The following is a 21,722-nucleotide window of genomic DNA, read 5'->3' as shown; positions in this document are numbered from 1 at the left end:
AAAGCATGCTTGGGAGTTTTGACCTTCACTGTCTATACCAAGCCAAGGTGATCCATTGGGTTGATTGGAACCTCCTCCTAATGGGTCTTGGAGGCAGGTGACAGGTGGCATTTGCTGGCTGAAGTGATCAGGTTCCAGGCCAGGTGTGAAGCTGGAGCCGTGACTGGACCTGACTCTCCCAGTTGCAAGTTGCTCTTCAGCACAGGCCTGGGATGGTCCAACATGCTCTCTGGGGGAGACGAAACACAGCTGGTGTTTCAGGTTGAAGCATATCCCCCAAACTCCACGTGCTGCAGTCTAACTCCTAGGACCTCAGAATGTGATCTTACTTGGAAATGGTGGCACTGTAGATGTAATTAGTTAAGAAGGGTGAGCCCCTAATCCAAAATGTCTAGCGTCCTTATCGAAAGGGGAAATGTGAATCGGAGACACACACACAGGGGACACTGTGGCCATGTAATGATTGGAGTGATGTTGCCACAAACCAAGAACTACCAGCAGCAGGAGAGGGGCCTGGCACAGATGCTTCCCTAGCACCTTTGGAGGGAGCATGGCCCTATCTGCACCTCGATCTCAGACTCCTGGCCTCCAGAACTGGGGTGATCAATTTCGGTTGTGTGACCAACTCAGTTTGTGGTCCTTTGTCACAGCAGCCAGAGCAGGCTAATACAGGCTCCACCCACACCACCCCACCCTCCAGGAGCGTACATTCTAAGCACCACAGGGAACCAGCTGCCTGGTACTCAGCAAATGGTCCTGAGGAAGAAGGACAGGTGCGTGGGTGGATGGATGGATCAATGTTAATATGAGTGCATAGACGGGTGTGTGGGTAGGCAGATGAACACACGAATGCAGGAATGAATGAATCTGGCGACACACACAGGAACCACCAGATGCCAGAAGAATTCTGCAAAATGCATCACTCGCCACAAGGACACACATCAATCCAGCGTCTGCAACCGGAAGAATGAATGTGTCACACCCCACAGAGTTCACAGAGATCAATGCAACCTCAATACCAGGAAAAAAAACCAGGTCATAATTTTCTGTAAAAGTGGCACACACTGCCCCGATCAATGACTACAGCCATCTGTTTCACTTTTTACACTGTCTATTTTTAATCCTCATGAATAACAAAGGGGTTCCAAAGGAGGAACCAGAAGTAGGGGTTTGCTGCAGTGGGCAGGGATGCCTGTCTCCCAAGGAGATGACGGATGGGCCCTTCTATCAAGGATAACCTCCGTAGAATCTCTTTGCCAGCTGGGCCAGACGAGCAAGGAGGCAGCAGTAACAAGGAGAGAGGCCTGCACTTAGGTATCAGCCGCCTCCAGAGGTTCAATACAGACCTCCGAAGGAGGCACCTCCACCTCCACGCCAGGGCTGGTCTCCCGATAAGAGAGGGTTCGCCTACTAACTGGTATTAGTTGGAACTGTGGCCCAGAGGACACAGGCATCTGACAAGGTTCAAAGCTGGACGTGAGACAAAGAGTGGCAGTCACACCCTTACTGTCATGAGCCCCTGGCAGGCAAACGTTTTCCCAAGGCTCGGCTTGGGGAAGCTCCCTTCCTGTTGGCCTTGGCCCTGAGTCTGAGAGGATGGATGCCCAGTGGCTCAAGAAGGACCATGCAGGGGCAAGGCCTAGGAGGAGAGCAGCCTGCCCTCCCATTTCAGAGAGAGGCCCCTGCATCTCGCCAGTCCTCCTGAGCCCTGGGTGTGGCGGGGTTTAGTGCGAAAGCTGCCAGATGAAACACATCAGCCCGGCCGGTGTCAGGTGCCTCTGAGGCACCAAAAACTTAACTGTACCCGTCCCAGTGCAGAGACCACTGGGCTTCTCCCCTCCAAAAATAATAACTATTGGAGAGAACACTATGTGCAATGAGAAACCTCTGGAAGCGGCTGCCAGAAGAAGCCGTCAGTTAATCTTCTCTCCGAAGCTCTGGACTCATCTGGCTGTGCTTCTGGGGCACTGGTTGCCAGCGCAGCCTCGGCTAATAAGTAATTAGAAGATAATTAACATTTGTTACATACAATGGGGAACATCTGGACCTACTGACTTATTAAAACCCAAAAACCTCATTCATCAATTGTGTAGTGAAATAGAGAACAGGCTCAGGTTAGGGCAGGTGGCCTTGGTTCAAAGTCAGCCCCCACTCAAATGTGGATTCTGTCCATCCTGGACAGCTGCCCCACCCCACCTCTCCATGCTTCCTGCCTGCCCCACCATCTCCAAGGAGGAGAGAAAAGCAAAGGGCCCAGCCCTCTCACAACAGCCAAGTTCTCCTAGAAGAAATAGAACAGCCAAGGCTATGGATGTAGTGGCGACTGGGTCCTCACCCCCCTCCCCTTCTCTTCCTGCTTCTTGCCCTTTCCAGGTAAGAAACCTGGAACTCAGAGAGGGAAGGGGCACTGGATATGTCCCCCAGCTGAGATTCACTGCAGCTCAACCTGGAAAGGGCCCATGACTCCCAGCACCTCACCCACCCCACACTCACAGAGAGGGAAGGACCGAACACAAGAACAAGATCCCTGCAGCCGCTCTCAGCTCCACAGCTGAAGTTGTGCCTGGATGTAGCAGTGCCCAGGTTGTGCGGTCAGCCTTGGGCTTCTGTCCCTCTGTTGCTTCCCACCTCCCATCTTCCCTGTCATCCCCTAGGCAGCAGTGGGCGCGGGATGGGTGGGAGCACGTGTTCTGGAGGAGCCGGACGCACTCCCCAAGTGCCTTGGTTTCCAGCCAAAACATTAGGATGTTGCTCTACCAACTAATCATCCTACCTCAGACAGGAGGGCACTGAAACAGAAAACCCGGTGCTCCTGGGAGTGTGGGAAAGCTAGTTAAGGCTGCGGCCATTCTCTCCAGGGAAGCTGGGAAGACTGAAAATCCTGAGGTGGCCCCTTGTGCAGCCATTTCCTGGGGGATGTTTTCGGAGAAATCTAGGACCAAGCCCCGCTCTGTGTCCCCTTTTCAGCCAGAAGGAGAAATACTTCAGAAGATGCAAATAGAGAGGTTTGCGTTCTGGGTTCCCGCCACATCTCCCACTTCCTTCCTCCTTCCTTTGGGGCAACTGCTCTGCACAGGGTCCAATTACACAATGCGGTGGTGCTGTCAGTCATGGCATCTGAACCCTTGGGCCACAATGATTGGTTCTAAGGGTGGGAAAATGAGCCCTTGAGCCAATGAGAGGCCTGCCCTGGGATTTTTCTTCCTCAAGCCAAGGGAGGAGGCCTTTCTCATCTCTGGTTGAGAGACTGGGAAGAAGGAGGCCAGTGGCCATTTGCAGTCCTAGAAAGGCAGCCTGCATAAAGGACAAAGCCAATGGGAAGGGAGCTGGGACTGGGAGTGGTGGATGGGGCTGCAGGAGCTGGCTGACAGCACTCAGGCCCCTGCTCCCTGCACCAAGCTCCACATGGACCCTTCTCCAGGTTCAATTTAGGAAGCCAATGGATTTTTTTGTTTTTATGTAAGGCATTTTGAGCTGTATTCCTACTATTTTGAACCACAGTATTGACTAATGCAAATACACTTGGTTGTTTCTGGGGAAGGGCAGTCACCCAGCTGGAGACATGGAAAGAAAAGAAAAAGAAAAAGAAAAGAAAAGAAAAGAAGGAAGGAAGAAAGGAAGGAGAGAAGGAAGGGAAGAGAAGGGAAGCGAAGGAGGGAAGGAGAAGGGAGGAGGGAAGGAAGGAAGGAAGGAAGGAAGGAAGGAAGGAAGGAAGGAAGGAAGGAAGGAAGGAAGGAAGGAAGGAAGGGAGGGAGGGAGAAAGAAAGAGAAAAGAAAGAAAGAAAAGGAAGCAGACCTGAAAAGACCTGAAAGTTCATATGACCAACAAATTAATAGGAAAAATTTAGTCTATTTATCAAAACAAGCCATTATAAGTACTTTTTAAACCCCTATGGCTGCCCTCCTTAGCATAGAGCCCATAAGTGTTTTAAGCAGAAATCCTCTGGCTTGGTTGGAGTGTATAAAGCACAGGAAATAGACACATCTTCAGAAGAGATGGAGAATTCAGTGGAGGAGAGAGAAGGTGCTCGGTGCAGAACCTCCAATAACACGAACGTCGGCCCCAGGACTTAGGGAGAAGGGAGAACTCCTCCACTTTGAGGGCTGACACTGCCTCCACCCCAGGCCTAGAGTCCAGAGACCCTGGGCACAATGAGTCGTCAGACAAGGGACCCACGGTATCCAAGCCCTGTGCCCCGCCCTTCCCCTTGTAGTTTCCACAACTGCCTGTAAGCGTGGGAATCACCAACCCTATCACAGATGGAGTCTGACGCTCACTGCTGGGAAGTGGCAGACCCGGATTTGAACCTAAGCCCACCTGGCTCTCAAACCTGTGATCTTTCTGTGACCCACTCTGGGTCCCAACCCCCAGCCCTGACCTCCCTCATCAGGGTCCCATCCCCTCATTTTCAATCAAAACAGGGTAGGCTGTAGGTCCCTCTCCCAGGGCCCTCACGCCATGGCAGTTCAGACTGACAAGAACAGTCTTGGAGGGTCTCAGCCAGCCCTTTGAGGGAAACTGGCCAGGACAGAAAACTCAGTCACTTAGGGCCATGAAACTACTAGGCAACCAATTTGCAGAGAACTTGTCCTTAACTTGTGCCACCGGCAAGGTCTGCATGGGCAATTTGGGTCTATCAGCCTTTAAATTATAGATGGCCACATCACTCGTCAGGCCTGCCGCAGAGCCGAGATGGAGGAGCCTGGGGTGACTGACAGTTTCAATAAATGCATTCCTGCCAGGAAAATAGCATTACCACACGGAGGTGCTTTGGAAAGTATTGAACTTCAGGAAGAAATAAAATAAAAGTAAAATGACTCTGGCACTCCTGGGCGCTCCATCATTATTGCCGGACACAGTGGGGAGACAAAGAACCCAGGAACCCATCATCAGATAAATACCGCGCTGTCCTCTGCCAGCGAAGGCACCGTGTCCCAGCTCCCGCACAGCCGGTCGTAAAGCAGGTGTCTGGCACGAGTGGGGAATCTTTGTCCAGCAAGGAGAGCCCTCGGGGGACATGTAGGGCAGCCTTCTCCTTCACAGATGGGGAAACCAAGGCCAAAGTCATGCTGTAGATCAAGATGATGGACCAGAAGGTGTTCAAATGGGCAAGCAGGCAGCAGCATCCCAGACAAGTCAGGCACAAGACAGGCTCCTAGGTTCACCCTGAGTGGCGGCACTCAGCGGTGAGAACCCTGCGAGCTGCCATGCGGCCTGCGTAGGACACTGTCTGTGCCCTCAAGGAGTCATAAAGGGCAGGTTAAAACCAGAGCAGTCCCTCGTATCCCCAGCCTGCTTCTTACTTCCTGCTGTGGCTGATGGCCGGAAGCCTCCAGCGACAGGCTGAGCTTGATTCTGAAGGCAGTGGTCTGTCCTTCTGGTCTACCTGCTCTCCTCCCCACAGTGTGCCTTTGCCCTTCTGGCAACTGAGAACTGTCCAAGCCCTCACTCTGCTCCTTGTCTCTGAACCAGGTTGCTGGGAAGTCCACAGGGTGAGCTCAGCAAGGGCAAGACGTGGTCTCACCCACAGCTGCCTCCCCTGCGCCTACAATAGCACCTGTGATGTAGCAGGTGCAGACAGGGCCAGGGATCCAAGAATAGACCAGACTCAGATACGAATAAATGCTGCTTCCCAAATCCTTATCTCTGTGCTGCCTGTACCTTCCCCAGGGACATCCTTGTCACCCTCCACAGAGAAGACCTAAGATGAGGCAGCCGGCCCTCCATGTGACCACCAGGTCAGCACCTGGGGGCCTCGTTCTGTCCCAGACTCTACCATCCTTCACACGCTCCTCCTACTGCACCCCCAGAGGACATGGGCTGCCTAGGAACCCCTCCTATTTGTGTATTCCACTCTTTGAAAATCAGAATGGAACCAGAGAAGGACTAAGGCTCAGGAGGGCTGGGTGACTCCATGCATGTCCCCAGAGTCGCACAGGATGTGACTGGGCAAGTCGCTTTGCTCCTTGAGTCCTGGCTGCAGCTGAACACTGGAGGTAACAGCCTGACCTTGAAGGAGTCAAGTGCGGGCGTAGGAAGGAAATGTGCTTCTGCGGGACCCAGAAATTGCACGCCTGGGGCTTAGTGCTCCGTTATCACTGAGGGCTGGATTCTGCGGCGACCTGGAAATTGCACGCTGGGGGCTTAGCGCTCTATTATTGCTGAGGGCTGGAGTTCCTCCCGGATGCTCTGACACCCCACCCAGACTCCCGGGGATGCCAGTCTGAAGCTGCGAGTATCTGTCTCGTTTCGATTTCTGAAAATGCGCTTTTTGCACTTGGCCTCTCATGACGCTCTCTCCCTTGATTTATCTCCCCACTCTTAACATGCAAGACTCTTCTCTGGCGATGTTTTACAGCTCCCTTTTAGAGTTAAACAACTGAAAGTGATACTTGAGGCCTCAAGAGTGTGGGCCCAGATCAATGCAACAAAGCATCTCTGAGATGAACTGTAGACTCTTCTCGGGTAGGGAATGTTTCTGAAAAAGCATTTTTAACTCATTTCCCTGACTCTGGGTAGGCCACGGTTCACACCAATCCAACTCATGGTAGCAAAATCACGGCTCAATGTCATGGGAAAGCCATGTTAATCTGAGGAACAGACTTGCTCATCTGTCTCAGGTGGGAGGGTGCTGGCCGGCCAGGGGCAGGAGGTGACACAGCGGAGGTGAGAAGTCGGAGCTGGGCTTTAACAGGCGAGCATCTCAGGCCTCCAAGAGCCATGTCACTAAACCCACAGCTGCCCGAAGATGGCTGTCCCCCTTCAGTCACATGCACAGTAGCATCTAGAGGTAGCCAAGTATGTCCAGACACCACCACCCTGGGACTTGGCACACTGTGGAGCTGACTGACTTTAACCAGCTGGGCTATCCTGGAAGCTCCAGCTCTGGTCTCGGGTTCCCCATCTGTCACCTGAGGACCATGAACTAGACCTGCCACCTCCCTCCACCCTCCAATAAGAATTTATCCACAACATCTTCATGGAGACCCTGTGTCCTGAGCCAGGAAAAGACCAGGCCTCTGGTTCTAGGTCTCCATCTAAATGTAGACAATAGTAATATCTATATACAGACACTTTTCCAAATAAGACATACATGCGACCAATAATTATATGAAAAAAAAAAACCTCAACATCACTAGCCATTAGAGAAATCCAAATCAAAACCACAATGAGATACCATCTCACTCAATGAGATACCAATCAGAACGGCCATTATTAAAAAATTAGAAAGCAACAGATGCTGGCAAGGTGGTGGAGAAAAAGGAACACTTTTACACTGTTAGTGTGAGTGTAAATTAGTTCGATTGTGAATGACAGTGTGGCGATTCCCCAAAGATCTAGAACCAGAAATACCATTTGACACAGCAATCCCATTACTGAGTATATATCCAAAGGAATATAAATCATTCTATTATAAAGATACATGCACACATATGTTCACTGCAGCACTACTGACAATAGCAAAGTCATGGAATCAACCCAAATGCCCATCAATGATAGACTGGATAAAGAAAATGTGGCACATATACACCATGGAAAACTATGCAGCCATAAAAAGGAACAAGATCATGTCCTTTGAAGGGACACGAATGGAGTTGGAAGCCGTTATCCTCAGCAAACTAATGGCAGGAACAGAAAACCAAACACCACATGTTCTCACTTATAAGTGGGAGCTGATGGATGAGAACACATGGACACATGGAGGAGAACAACACACACTGGAGTTTGTTGGGGTGTGGGGAGGGAGAGCATCAGGAAGAATAGCTAATAGAAACTGGGTTTAATACCTAGGTGATGAGATGATCTGTGCAGTAAACCACCATGGCACACATTTACCTGTGTAACAAACCAGCACATCCAGCAACATACCCCTGAACTTAAAAGTGCAAAGAAAAAAAAATCTAAACTAAAGCATTCAAGAAGTTCTCCACACGTGTCAGACATAACACTAGCAATGACATGAGCTGGGATGTATTCTCATCCCCACCTTACAGATGGAAAAACCAAGGCACAGATAGGTTAGGTAATATTCCCATGGTCACACAGACCAAGACTCTCATCGGGGGCTATTGGTCCTCAGAATTAGAGCTTGTACCAGCTATTCTGCACTCCGAACAACAACCAATAGCCTGAATTAGTTTTCTGTTGCTGCTGCAACAAATTACCATAAACCTAGTGGCTCGAGATAACCCATACTTATTCTCTTACAGTTCTAGAGATCAGAAGTCTGAAATCAGTTGTATGGAGATAAAATCAAGACATCAGCAGAGTTAGAGATTTGGGGGGCTCTAGGAGTGGGGAGAATCTGCTCCTGTCTCTTCCAGCTTCTGGAGGCCACCTGCATTCCTTGGCTTGTGGCCACATCATTCCTATCTCTGCTTCCATGATCACTTAGGCAAAGGAGGTGTCTCCTCTATCTGTCCTTCCTTCATCTCTGTTGTATGGATCATTGTGATGACATCAGTCCCACCTGGACAGTCCAGGATACTCCCCCATCATGGGATCACATCTGCAAATTCCCTTTTGCCTGATAACGTAGCTCTCATAGGTTCTAGGGATTAGGATATGGACAGTTTTGGGGGTCATTATTCATCCCAATAGGAGCATGCCTTGTGCATTCATGGATTACTCCCCACGGGTCTATGGAGGAGAGTTTGTCCCCAGTTATCCAGTTAGAAAACCAAGAGTCAACGAGCTTCCTCAGCTGGCCCTACATCTCCCACGTGCTGGGTGCAGCCAGGATTAAAGTCCAGGTCTGGCTGAGTCCTGGCGATCCCAGGAGCCCTCATTCATCCCCCTCTCACTTAGCCCCACCCCACTCTTCTCTGGAAACACACATTCCCCTGTCTCCTGTGGGATACACTTCGGCCCAGAATTGACTCATCCTCAGAACACCCTGGCAGAGCCTGCCTTGGGCTGGCCCTGGACTGGAGGGTGGATTTGCAGAAGTGCAAATGATCTCCTGGGTGATCTTCCCCAGACAGCCTCTATGGCCACATGTTTTAAAGGTCCCCAGGATGTGTTTTCCCCAGGTATGGTAAGACGTATGTGTAAAGGAGCTATTATGTCACCAGTTCCCTAGATACAGAAGGCAGCGTACCCCACACAGGGCCACATGGGGAAGCACCAGGGCTGGTCAGGAGGCAAGTGGGCAAACCACATTGATTATGGTTTCTGCAAGAAGGAACAGATTGGCTAGCTTGAATCATTACAGCAGACTCTGGCGTGCCTACCTGTCCCATGCCCAGCCCTGGGATGATTAAGGCAGATAGTTGGTAGCTCAGAGTGTCAGAGCCTAATAAAGGAGATGCTTGGGAGCTCTGGATTCGTTGGTTTGCACTTGAAAGGCTCTCTCCAGGGCTGTTTGCTATCTCTAGAAACTGGCTCACCCTGGGAAGGGCAGTTTTTCCAGGGTCAGCAAAGTCCCTGAGATATGAAAGCATCAGAATACAGAAAACAAAAGACATGGTTAATATGCATTTCCTTTGAAATCAGCCCAGGCAGGTCCCAGGACCACCGCTGAACTATACAGAGGCTTTTGTGCAAAGAAGAAAGTGCCCCTTCCTCAAGGCAGGCATAGGCCTGAGCCAGGCATGAGTCTGGGACAGCAGATGCAGGCTGGATTTCAGCACCTGCTCAGCTGTTAGGCCAGGTGCCCTTGAGCAGTGCACAATCCACACAACCTTTCAGAGACCCCATGGGGCCCTGCCTTCCCTCTCTGCCAGGGTCCTGATCCAAGCCAGGGCCAGCCCAATCATGTCCCTTGGGGACAAATGGCTCCACAGCTCTGAGGGTGCCCATTGGGCCAGAACACCCCCGACTGGCCGGAGTCTTTTGGCTGCCGCTCTGAACACAAATCTGAAGGCCCCAAGCAAGGCTAAGCTCTGCTCTAAAACCCCGTGGGGGTAAACATCCTGCTCATAAAATAGTAGCAGGATGGAAACCGCCAGAGAGGAGCAAACGGTCTCTCAAGAGAGGTGCGTTCCTGGCTCTGCTCAAAGCCCCCGTCTGCCCCTCCCCAGCACTACAGGGCCAGGGCTCCCGCGGGAGACCCCAGCTTTGAGCCTTCCTTCCTGAGTCAAGGGGGAGGCTTCCTTGGAGAAACAGCAGCCCTCCTCGGAAAGGAGAGAATAAACCTTCCTCCCTTCTAGAAAGAGGAGAGTAAACCTTTTTCCCTTCGATTTTCCTCTGGAAAGATCAGGATGAATATCCCGTGAGCACGGCCGCTGGGTTGTGGCTGAGTCGTCAGGGTGCAGGCCCTGCTATTGAGGAGGTTTGGGTTTGGTTTATTTCCCCAGCAAAGAATGAAGTGAAGCAATGTCCTAACCTCGGGTGTGACGTGCTCTGTGGTCGGCTATTTCAAAGCAGAAAGGTCAGCTAAAAGGAGAATCGCAGAAAAGCAATGCCAGGAGGCGGCTCGGGCAGCATTCCCTGAATTCCAAGGAGGCCAGGAGCGGGTCATCTTTACTGGGGATATGGAAATGGGGCCTCCAGCCGTATTTTAGCTCTGGAAGTCATATTCATCAGTGCCAACCTCTTAGGGTCTGGTCAAGGGAGCCTCTCTCTACCCACCCAACGCCAGCCTTAGGAAGACCCAGGTGCAATGGCCCTGACTCCAAACCTCTAACTTCCTGCAGCCACAATGATTCCCAATGCTGGCCCCGGATGCCACATCTGGAGACAGGATCACAGCTGGCAAAGCGAACAGTCCCAGCCCCAGGAGGACCTGGGACCTCACCTTTCAATGTAGGAGACACTGCTGGCAGCTCTCCTTCCAGAAGGGGTGAGCACCCCCTGGTCGAAGTCCCAGCCCAGGTCCAGTGTGAACATCTTAAAAACAGTCCCCACGCCTGTAGTCCCAGCACTTTGGGAGGCCGAGGCAGGTGGATCACGAGGTCAGGAGTTCAAGACCAACCTGGTCAATATGGTGAAACCCCGTCTCTAATAAAAATACAAAAATTAGCCAGGTGTGGTGGCGCATCCTGTGGTATCAGCTGCTCGGGAGGCTGAAGCAGGAGAATTGCTTGAACCCAGAAGGTGGAGGTTGCAGTGAGCCATGATTGCACCACTGCACTCCAGTATGGGCAACAAAGTAAGACTCCAACTCAAAAAAAAAAAAAAAACACAGTCCCCACACCACAGCCCAGAAGTGTCTGTAATAAACTATGGTTTCAAATACACATTCAGAAGAAGTATAGAGGTAGCAGCATGAGCTGATTAGGAAATTCAGCTTTGAACAGGACCCAAGAAGTCCCCTAGTCCCACAGCCCATTTCTGTGATGGGGAGAGGCACAGACAAGAGAAAGTTCTCTCCATGGTCACCATGGTGACAGAGGGGACGCAGGGCTGGGACCGCCACCCTGTCTGCCCCTAGTCCTGACGTGTGACTCCCAGAAGGACCCGCCGCCACTGCATGAACACACATCCATCTCCTAAACTGCTGGGTTCCCAGAGCGGGCAGAGCGGCCGGCCTTTCAAACCCTGTGTTTTAAATTGCCCAATTAGCCAACCAGAATTGCCCTGGCGACACACTCTGTCCCCAGCCTCTTTGGCCAAGAAATAATTCTGCGATCGTTAATACCGACTCTGCATCCGCCGCCCGCCTCGCCCAGAGACTGACCGATTGCTCCCGGGAGCCTGACCGGCCGCTCAAGTGGAAGGAAAGTTAAGGGCAGAGTCAGAGGTCGTCTCTGTGCCGCAGTGGTCCCCGAGGAGCCGGGTGCACGGGTGGGAGTGAGTGTGTGGAGAAGCCAGGCCATTGGGAAGACAAAGGGGCCATTGCAGCCCCCGCCACCGCCACAAGACACCGCCTCCGCACCCGTGGAATCTTCCACTGGGCGCCGCTGCCGCTCCTGCAACAGTGGCTACTGCCACCACCAGGGCACAAACCAAAGCCAACACCGGTTCACAAAAGAACAACACATAAGCAATCAGCCTCGGAGCCCTAGCTCTAGAAGGAGACAGGCACAATCGGACCCCACCTGTGGCTTCATGGTCACCAAAGCCTGGGCTATGCTCAAGGCTGGAGGAGGAGCAAGACCTAGACCCCAAAGACAGCTCAATGCTCCGGGGATGCTCTGAACTAAGAGAGACAGAAACATGCCTGGAAACTCAGCTGTTTCATTCGGGGCATTAAAAACCCCCTTGGTTGGTGGGTGGGTGGCCGACTTCTTGGTCAGGGGTTTCAGAAGGCTGAGGGGTGAATAGGAGCCACTCAAAGAGCTTGAGGGGAAGTGTCGGCTGGGCGGTGGGCAGGAGGAAGCCCCCCTGAAAATCCCCAGGTGCTGGCCCCGGAAAGGCATCTTTCTTGGATTACCTCACAAGGATCCTAAGAAATAGGTACAATTCTCCCCGCTTTAAAGAGGCAAACAAAGGTCCACACAGGCTAGGAACGGTGCCCAGGGTTGGCCAAGATGCAATCCCAGATCTGTCCCCCTCAGAAACCCAGAAAGAGGCAGCAGTGATGTTGCTTCTGGCAACGACCTCAAGTGGTCTCATAACCTTCTCTGCACTTGACCTAGGGTCAGAGCCCAACCCCCTGACTTGTTTGTTCCCAGACTCCCCCAGCACACCCTCTCTCCCCATTCCCTCAGGTGGGAACCTCCTTCCCCTGACAGTGCAGGCCCCACATGTCCATCAGTTCACGGGCCAAACCCCTGCTCCCCGGGAACCCTATGTGACCGAGTTCCCACTGCAAGGGGGACCGTAAGGTCAGTAGGAGGCATGGCTGCTCCGGGAGAGGGGGGCCACAGCTGGAGGGTGTCCCACGGTCCCGAGCCCGTGATGATTTCACACAACCCGGAGCTGAAACAGGCTCAGGCTGCAGCCTAAAGAGCCCCAGCCCCTGATCCCAGTGGGCGCAGGGGAGAGTGACTTCTCACGGCAGGAGAGACATTCATCAGTACCTCCTCCAGAAAGCCTACCCTGACTTCCCTCCACCAAGAGATTCAGCCTATCTCAGTGTTCTCACAGCACCTGGGCTCATCACGGTCCAAGCGCTTGACACAGCCGAAGGTATGTCAAGATAAAACGGACCGCCTTAATCCCGTTTGAAGCAAGATAGCTACAACAGCTAACATCACCCTGGATTGTAACTGTCTATTCACTTGTCTCCCCACAGGCAGAGACAGTGTGTTTGTCTTCACATGCACAGAACTTGGCAAGATGCCTGCCCATCATTAGGACTGAAATAATAAATGTTGCAGATCTAATAATAACTAATAATAATATCTAACATGGACATGGGCGCTGGGCCACCACTGTGCAGACAACACGTCCCCTGACCTAGCCCAGTCCTCCCAAAGGGCCCCTGTGGCTGCCAGTTCTATACCCACATTGTATGTGATGCACCATTTAGAGGGGTGAAAACTCTTGTCCGAAGTCACCTAGCTACTCAGAGTCAGAGGCTGTTGGATCCCAACACCCAACACCACAACACTTCAGTGACAGCACAGCCCAGGACAGGAGCATTGGAAGAAAGGGGGATTTCACTGGTACAACCTCGAAAGATGGTGGACAGAGCCTGGGGTCAGGAGGCCTGAAAACCAGCCTGACCAGAGAGAAGTCACACCCTCACCCCGCCCCAGGATCTGAGCTCACCATCCATCAAAGGGTAGAATATGAGCAGACATGATGAGAATCACAAGATTCTCTTCGGAAGCCCTGGAAACTCCCCGGAGCTTGGGAAGGAGGAGGTAGGGGCCAAGGGCTCAGCTCAGTGGCCAGAGGACGAAGTGAAAATGTGGCAATGTTCCTTTCAAATCTAGGAACCCCAGAGGTGGGTGGAGGTAGAGGGTCATGAAAAATCACTCACAGGGGTTCTCTGGAGGTGAGACCAAGCCAAGCAGCCTTTCCTCACCCATCCCCTCCCAATCTGTATCTGTGCCTTGCCCCGGCAGGCACCCAGAGTTGTCTGACTGTGGTGTCAACAAATTGCTCCTGGCCTGTGGTTTGTTTAGATGAACTGATTAAGTCTCATTAAGTGTTTTTAAACAATTAATACCTGCAAGACCACTGGAAATCATGATAATTAAGTCTAAATTAAATGCCACTTTGAAATTTCACTTCCAGGACTAAATGAGCTATAGTCAATTCTACCAGATTGGATTGAACTGGTATTTAAATTTGAACTGTACCCAGGGATGGGGTCAGAAAACTGAGGTGTGTGGCGTGTGGACAAGGACCCACAGATTCAGAAGCACAGTGGGGTGTGTCTGTCTGGAGGGCTTTGGTCTTTCTTGGTTGGTGGTACTGCCCTGGGTGCTCACTGCATCTTCTGTCTGCTTTGTTCTTGCCCCTCCCTTTTGATAAGTGTTCTCTGATTTATCCTGGGAATGCCCCTCCCCACCCCTAGACATTCAGTCTGGGTGGTGTCCTCTCCCACCCTGATCCCAGGAAGGGACATGTGATTCAAAACTGACCAATCAGACCACTGCATTTCTCTGGCCATAGTGATTGGTCCAGCGATGGGCATGTGATCCAAGCTGAACAAATAAATGCCATGGGACTTTTGCAGGGGCTGCTGGGAGAGAGGCCTGGAGGAAGGTGTGGCTGGAACTGCGGCCACATATTGCCACTAGGAAGGCACAGTCAATAAGAAAACCAGGTCAACAGAAAGGAGCAGAGCTGAAGCAGGAAAGGGAGAAAGTGTGCCTGAGGGACACTGTCTGAACCCCTGGATGAAGGGAATAGTGGTAAAGATGTGTTTCATGTATATATTTTTAAAAAATAGATATGAGGTATCACTATGTTGCCCAGACTGGTCACACACTCCTGAGCTCAAGGATCCTCCCGCCCCAGCCTCCCAAAGTGCTATGATTTATTGGTGTGAGCCACTGTGCCCAGCCTGTATATATATATATTTCTTTTTTTTTTTTTTTTTAAGATGGAGTCTCGCTCTGTTGCCCAGACTGGAGTGCAGTGGTCTGAGGCTAATTTTTGTAATTTTTCAGTAGAGATGGAGTTTTGCCATGTTGGCCAGGCCGGTTTTGAACTCCTGACCTCAGGTGATCCGCCTCCCTCAGCCTCCCAAAGTGCTGAGATTACAGGTGTGAGCAACTGCTCCCGGCCATTCTCGTGTATTTCTAAAGGAGATTTACAGTGAGTTGTGTTGAGATTCATTTTGACATATTTCATGATATGCATAGACTCTAGGCAGTGCCAGCACCCCAGGCCAAGTCCTGTCTCACCAAGGGGGAATTTGGAGTGCCTGGGGGCTGACTGAGCAACCCCCAGCTTGCATGCTTCCTTCACTTGCACGGACCAGGGTCGGGACTAGAGTCGGGTGAGGCAGGCCCTTCCAGGTCCCTGAGAGTAATTCCTCTTTAAATGCTACCCCTTCGGTGCCCCACCTACCTCACTGTGGTGCCAGCCCTGGCATGGACTCTAGCCCGCCAGCTCAGAGCTGGGCAGCCGGCCATAAGCACACACTGGAAACTGTGACTCCTGAGTTGTTGTTGTTTTGACCAAAAAGATTGTGTATATTTATCCTGTACAACATGTTGTTTTAAAATATGCAGACACTGTGAAATGGCTAAATCGAACTAATTAACACATGTATCACCTCACAGGCTTATCATTATTTTCTGGTGAAAACACTTAACATCTCCTCTCTTAGCACATCTTCAAGACTGCAATAGGTTGTTGTTAACTATAATCACCATGTTATGTAATAGATCTCCTGAACTCATTCCTCTCTTGTAACTGAAATTCTATGTTCTTTGACCAAATCCTCCCCAAACATCTCTCCTCCTCCCAGCCCCTGGTAACCACCATTCTACTCTGCTTCTATGAGTTCAATTGTTTTCGATTCCACATATATAAGTAAGATCATAAGGTATTTGTCTCTCTGTGGTATTTATCTCCTGCTTCACTTCACATAATGTCCTCCAGGTTCATCCATGCTGTTGAAAATGACAGGATTTCCCTCTTTTTTGTTGTTGTTGTTTGTGTTGAGATAGGGTCTCTCGCTCACATAGCCCAGGATGGAGTGCAGTGGCATAATCTTGGCTTGCTGCTGCCTCAACTGCTGTGATGGTTAATAGTGAGTGTCAACTTGATTGGATTGAAGGATGCAAAGCATTGTTCCTGGTTTGGCTGTGTCCCCACCCAAATCTCACCTTGAATTGTAATCATCCCGTGTCAAGGGCAGAGCCAGGTGGAGATAATTGAATCACAGGTGCAGTTCTCCCATACTGTTCTCATGGTAGTGAATAAGTTTCATGAGATCTGATGTTTTATAAAGGGCAGTTCCCCCACACACACTCGCTTGCCTGCTGCCGTGTAAGACATGCCTTTGCTTGTCCCTTGCCTTCTGCCCTAGCCATGTGGAACTGTGAGTCCATTAAACCTCTTTCCTTTATAAATAACCCAGTCTCAGGTATGTCTTTATTAGCAGCATGAGAACAGACTAATACAACTTCCAGGCTCAGGTAATCCTTCCCACCTCAGCCTCCCAAGTAGCTGGGACTATAGGAATGCACCACTACACCTGGCTAACTTGTGTATTTTTAGTAGAGAGGGGGCTTCACTGTGTTGCCTAGGCTGGTCTTGAACTCCTGGGCTCAAGTGATCCACCTGCCTTGGCCTCCCTCTTTTTTATGACTGAATAGTACTCCATTGTGTGTCTCTACCCCATTTTCCTTATCTACTCATCTGTTGATGACACTTAGGTTGTTTCCATATCTTGTCTATTGTGAACGGCGTGGCAACGAACATGAGGGCGCACCTATCTCTTGAACATACTGGCCTCATTTCCCTTGGATTTACACCCAGAAGCAGGGTTGCTGGATCCCGTGAATCCTGATCTCTAATCTCAAGTTTCCCACCCACTGTTGACCCTGGGCAGCCCTTCTCCCTTCTTGGGACTTTGCTTTTCTCATCTGTGCAATGGGAGAGTTGGATCACTTTCCTTGGGCCTTATCAGCCCTAAATTGTATGATTCTTCTAGTGCTTTTGCACACATAAGACCCAAAGGCCCTCGCATGCCTGTGCCTGGTCAGCCCACATTACCCCAAACATTCCAGGCTGATAAGTGAAGCTGTGAGCTGCAGGAGAGTGGGCCAGAAGCTGATGCTGGCTCACCTGTGACCCCAGCAAGATGGAACATGCTCTTACTCTGTGGCTCCTCGTGTTGGCTGTGCCGGGAAGAACCTCTCAAACAGAGGGGAAAATCATTTCTGGCATTAAACAAAAGGAACATCCTCTGCAGAGGCAGCTGGGACACAGCAGCCCCTTAGGTCTGTGGCTCCCAGCCTGGCAGAGAGTGCTGTTCTTGTCCAGCCTGGCCAGACAGGGACATTTCTTCCCTTCCCAACCTCTGGGTCACAGCTGTCCTCCTTTGTCCTCCTTTGCCCCTGGGGCTGGGCGCCGCAGTTCCCCGGCCATATTAGCACGGAATTGAGCCCATCTCTCAGCCTAAGTGCTCATTGAGCAGCAGCTAATTAATCCCTGAGCAGTGCGTCAGACACACGCTGTAAAACAGAGACGACTCGAAGCCCGGAATATGAGCCACGGTCAGTACATTTTGAGCTGCTCAGCCATGAGCAGCACAGATGGTGGCACAGTGGCTCAGCCCCCAGCAGGCAAGGAGGCGTCCACCTCTGGGAGACAGAGAAACACGTGCACTCTCTGTCCCCTCCACCCTGCTGCCAACTTTGCAACCTAGAAAGTATCCCAACATGAAGAGGAGAAAAAACAGAGACGCTGAGAAATTCGAGCAACATTTTCCTGGACCTCGCACGATTGCCACCTGCCTGGGGTCACGGGGTGCCCCCTTAGCTCTGGTCACATCAGCATCATCTCACATGGCCAAGTCTTCTTTGAGTGCCCACCGCATGCCCACAGCTGTTCCCGGGATGCACGCTGGACGAGGTGCCCCTTTCTACCGCACAATCGGTAGCAGTTTCTTCTCCTCACCGAGCCTCTGCTTCTCATATGGAAAACAGTCAAGATGAAGGCATCATCACTCATGAGACTGTCGTGACCACACAGGCAGAGCACTTGGCAGGGGGCCTGGCATGCAGAACGTCCTCAACACATTATACTCACTGCACGTGTGAGTCTCTGGGAGGGGCACGTGGCTCTGCCATCCCAAGGCTTGCAGCTGGTTAAGGAGGCGGTGCTTCCAGGGAGAGGTCATCTGAAGACCGAACCTTGCAATGTGCCCCATTAGTGCCCTAGGATGGCAAGGGAGATTGAGCATGGGCTGGGGGTAGGAGGGCTCTGGAGGGAGCTTGAAGCACAAGGACTTGGGGTGGCATTATCTGGGGGAGGGGGGCAGAGAAGTCCAGCGGTGGAGACAGTTATATGTGGTGTATCCAGGCAGTGGCTGGAGCATCCAGCAGCAGGATAAAGGACATTCCACCCTCCCTCCCTTCCCTGGTTCTGGCTCCATAAGGCCATGTGGTCCTCAGAGCTGAGGGAGAGCAAGGCCTGAGAGTCAGGGAGACCTAGGGAGTCCACAGACCCTGCCTTGACTGTGGCCACCCTGGACTTGATCATCTGTGCTGGGCAACCACTAGAAGGGCATAAGCGGAGCGGGACACGAACGCTTTGCTCTGCGGATTGCCCTGCCCTCCCCTGCTCCGAGGGCCTCAGGCTGGGCTGCATCCCCAGAATGTGAGAGAAAAAGGAGCAAACCGCTTTCCGAAGCCAAGCGCTGAATTCTCAGAGCCCAGGACAGGGTTCCTAGCCAGCCAGGCATGACGGGGCCTCCCTGCAGCCTGTCAGCATCTGGGATATCAGGGCTACCAGGAAAGAGTCCAGCAGAGGCAGCTGCAGGAGCAAGGGGCAGGGGAACACGGAGACTGTCTGCTGGGGGCTCCTGAGCCTGACCATGGCTGCGTGCCAGCCTCCTTGCCTGCAACAAGGCTGCGGGTGAGCAGAAAAGTGAGACTGACTGCCATGGGCAGCTGCCCACCATGGCTCCAGCCCAAAGCCTCTCACACCCATAGCAGCATTGGTGCAGCATCCTCAGCCTCGTCACTATTGATATATTGGGTGGGACAAATCTCTTTCATGTCAGGTGGCGGGGGTGGGCCACCTCTGCATGGTAGAATGTTTAACAATATCTCTCACCTCTAACCTCGAAACCTACCCCTTGTAACAACCAAAATATCTCCAAGTATTGCCAGATGTCCCCTGGGGTGATGGGGCAAAATATGGTGCTTAGGGTGTTGCCCTGCTCCTTGCTCCTGCAGCTGCCTCTGCTGGACTTTTTCCTGGTAGCTCTGACACCCCAGATGCTGACAGTGCTTACGAACCACTGAATTCGGAAAAGGAGAGTTAAAGTCTTCTTTTCAAAGTAGAAAATAATTCATGGTCTTTTATTCATGCCACAAATATTTATTAGGCAATTGTGTTTTGCTAGGCACTGAGGACATAGTGTTCACAGTCTGTGTTCATCTACAGCAGACGAGGCACCCAAATGTACCTAGATGTTTACTTCCTTTCATTCTTGCTCCAAATCTATTCATTATCCTCCTAAATAGGAAAAATGACCCTTAGGAAACAGCATGCCATCTCCTCCTGGAAGTCTTCCCAAGCCCAGGGTGGGGCCAAATGCCTCTCTGTGTATCCCAGAAGCTGTGTCTAGCTCCACTCTCTCTGCAAGACCCTGAATCTTCATTCTAACTCCCCCTCCCAGGCTGCCTCCTCCTGCAGGGCACCTAAACCTATGCTAACTCTCCCCACTCTCTCCTTAACTTTGCTGCCTGGATAAGCCTCTGGCCTAATATGGAAATGTGACTTCTAAGAACTCAACTGCATAGGCTTGGGGCTGCAGGGTGGGGAAAATAAGAGCCATCTCTGTATTAGCTTCCCTCACAGCCGTGACTCCTGTCCAAACCAGACGTTGGCCTCCACTATCCTTCTGCAGGGAAGCCACAGCTGGAATACAAAGAGGAATGAAAGAGGAAATCCTCGGGCCCTGCACTTCCAAGGGCCCACATTGAGATCTGGCAGCAAGTTCACAGTGATTTTTAGTCTGTAATTTTTTTTTTTTTTTTTTTTTTTTTACCTATGTAGACCTTAGAAGCAAAACCCACCCACGTCTTACCACAAGGCTCTTCAGATCCCAGGCACTCGGCAAGGTGCCCAGCACATCATAGGTGCTCTGCAAAGGTTCATGGAGCTGAAATGAGCTGAAGCTGATACTATTGCTTTGTTACTCCTATGATCATTCTAATTTCATAGAGAAAGCGCAGTGCACCATGATCTGCACTGAATGGCTCCCTGCCTAAAGGAAGCTATTGTTTGCACAATGTCCTCAGCCAGGAAGCCCAGCTCAGGTGGTAGCAGCTTCCCAAACTGCAAGTGCGGCACCAGAAGGCTGACAAAAATGCTCCTGGCATTGCCGGCCTGCAACCCCAGCCCCTAAGGACAAGGACCTGATCACCAACAACACACAAACTCTGATGAGGACAAGTGTCTCTCCAAGTCCCCAACTGGCAGCAGCACCTGCAAAGCAACCCGTGTCACCCTCCAGAGGAGGTTCATGGGAGCCCATCAGCCCTGTCGGGACCTTGGGACCCTCCACTCAGATACCTGTTCTAAGAGTTTCCCCCAGAGGGGCTGAGGGAGGTTGCTACACGCAAGGCCAACATGCCAATGAAGTACACTGTGCTGTTCATTAAAACCTGAAAATGGAGCTTGGGAATTTAATTAACAATCCAAGTGCAAAGAAGAGAGGTTTTAGGGATATTTTTAACACATCTATAATCTTTCATTAACAGCTAGGAATTTAGATTGCTGTGCATAAGTGATAGACAATGAAACAGGAAAGGCACTTCTGAGAGTCTCTCGGCTGTCAACTCTGCGAGCAGCTGGGAGGGTCACTCCATAGTCATCTGTCACACCTCCCTGGAGAAGGCCTTGTGAGCCAGGGGCACCTCAGGAGGCCAGGGTGCAGCACCAGACGCAGGGGCCTTGGCTCACCAGGGCTAGAAGCAGCAGCCAGCCCCAAACAAGCAGCAGAGTTTACAAAAGCACAAGAAATTGATGGAATCACCCAAGTCTGCAAAGCCCTGCTCCTCCCTCCAGCTTCCCCATCCCCACCCCTGGATGGGCAAGGGGGTGGGGCAGGGACTAGAGGGGAAAATGGAGCAGGTAATGGAGTGACCTTCTGGGGATGGACACCACTATTGTGTCCCCTTCTACAGACAAGGGAACAAGCTCAGCAGGGCTGAGTCACTTGCTCCCGAGACACAGTCCCCTGGGTCACTGGTGGTTCTGCTCATCTTGGATATAGCCATCTATAGTGTTTGCTCCAGACTATCTTCCCAAGAATGTTTGAATAGTGAACACCCTTGGAAGATAGAGGCTGTCTCCCTCCAGGGCGGAGGCAGGCTTTTCCGGACTCCAGTGTAATAAAGATAATGTCCCCGTCAAGGGCAAAGGCCAGGCAGGTGTGCTTGTAGTCCATTCAGCAAGCCAGGGTTCCTCAGATGGCATCCTTGGCTGGGACACAGACCCCCTACAGCATCCACCTGGGCCTCTCAGTATCACAGCCATGGGGTTTAGAGGCAGAGGGGACCCATGAGGACCATGAAGCTTCAGCTGCCTGCTGGGTGGCAAGTAACAACAACAGCTGTCTCTGCCCCGGGAATTTCATGTCTTCTGCCAGCATCCAGGGAAGGGTAGCAGGCTCACCTGTTAGCTTGAAAATAGGGTGAAATCACAGACAGTTCACAATTGCTGGTGCTTGCCTAAGCCCACACAGTCA

This window comes from Chlorocebus sabaeus, chromosome 20, assembly GCF_047675955.1.
Source record: "Chlorocebus sabaeus isolate Y175 chromosome 20, mChlSab1.0.hap1, whole genome shotgun sequence".
NCBI lineage: Eukaryota > Metazoa > Chordata > Mammalia > Primates > Cercopithecidae > Chlorocebus > Chlorocebus sabaeus.
Note: the sequence above shows the minus strand (reverse complement) of the source record.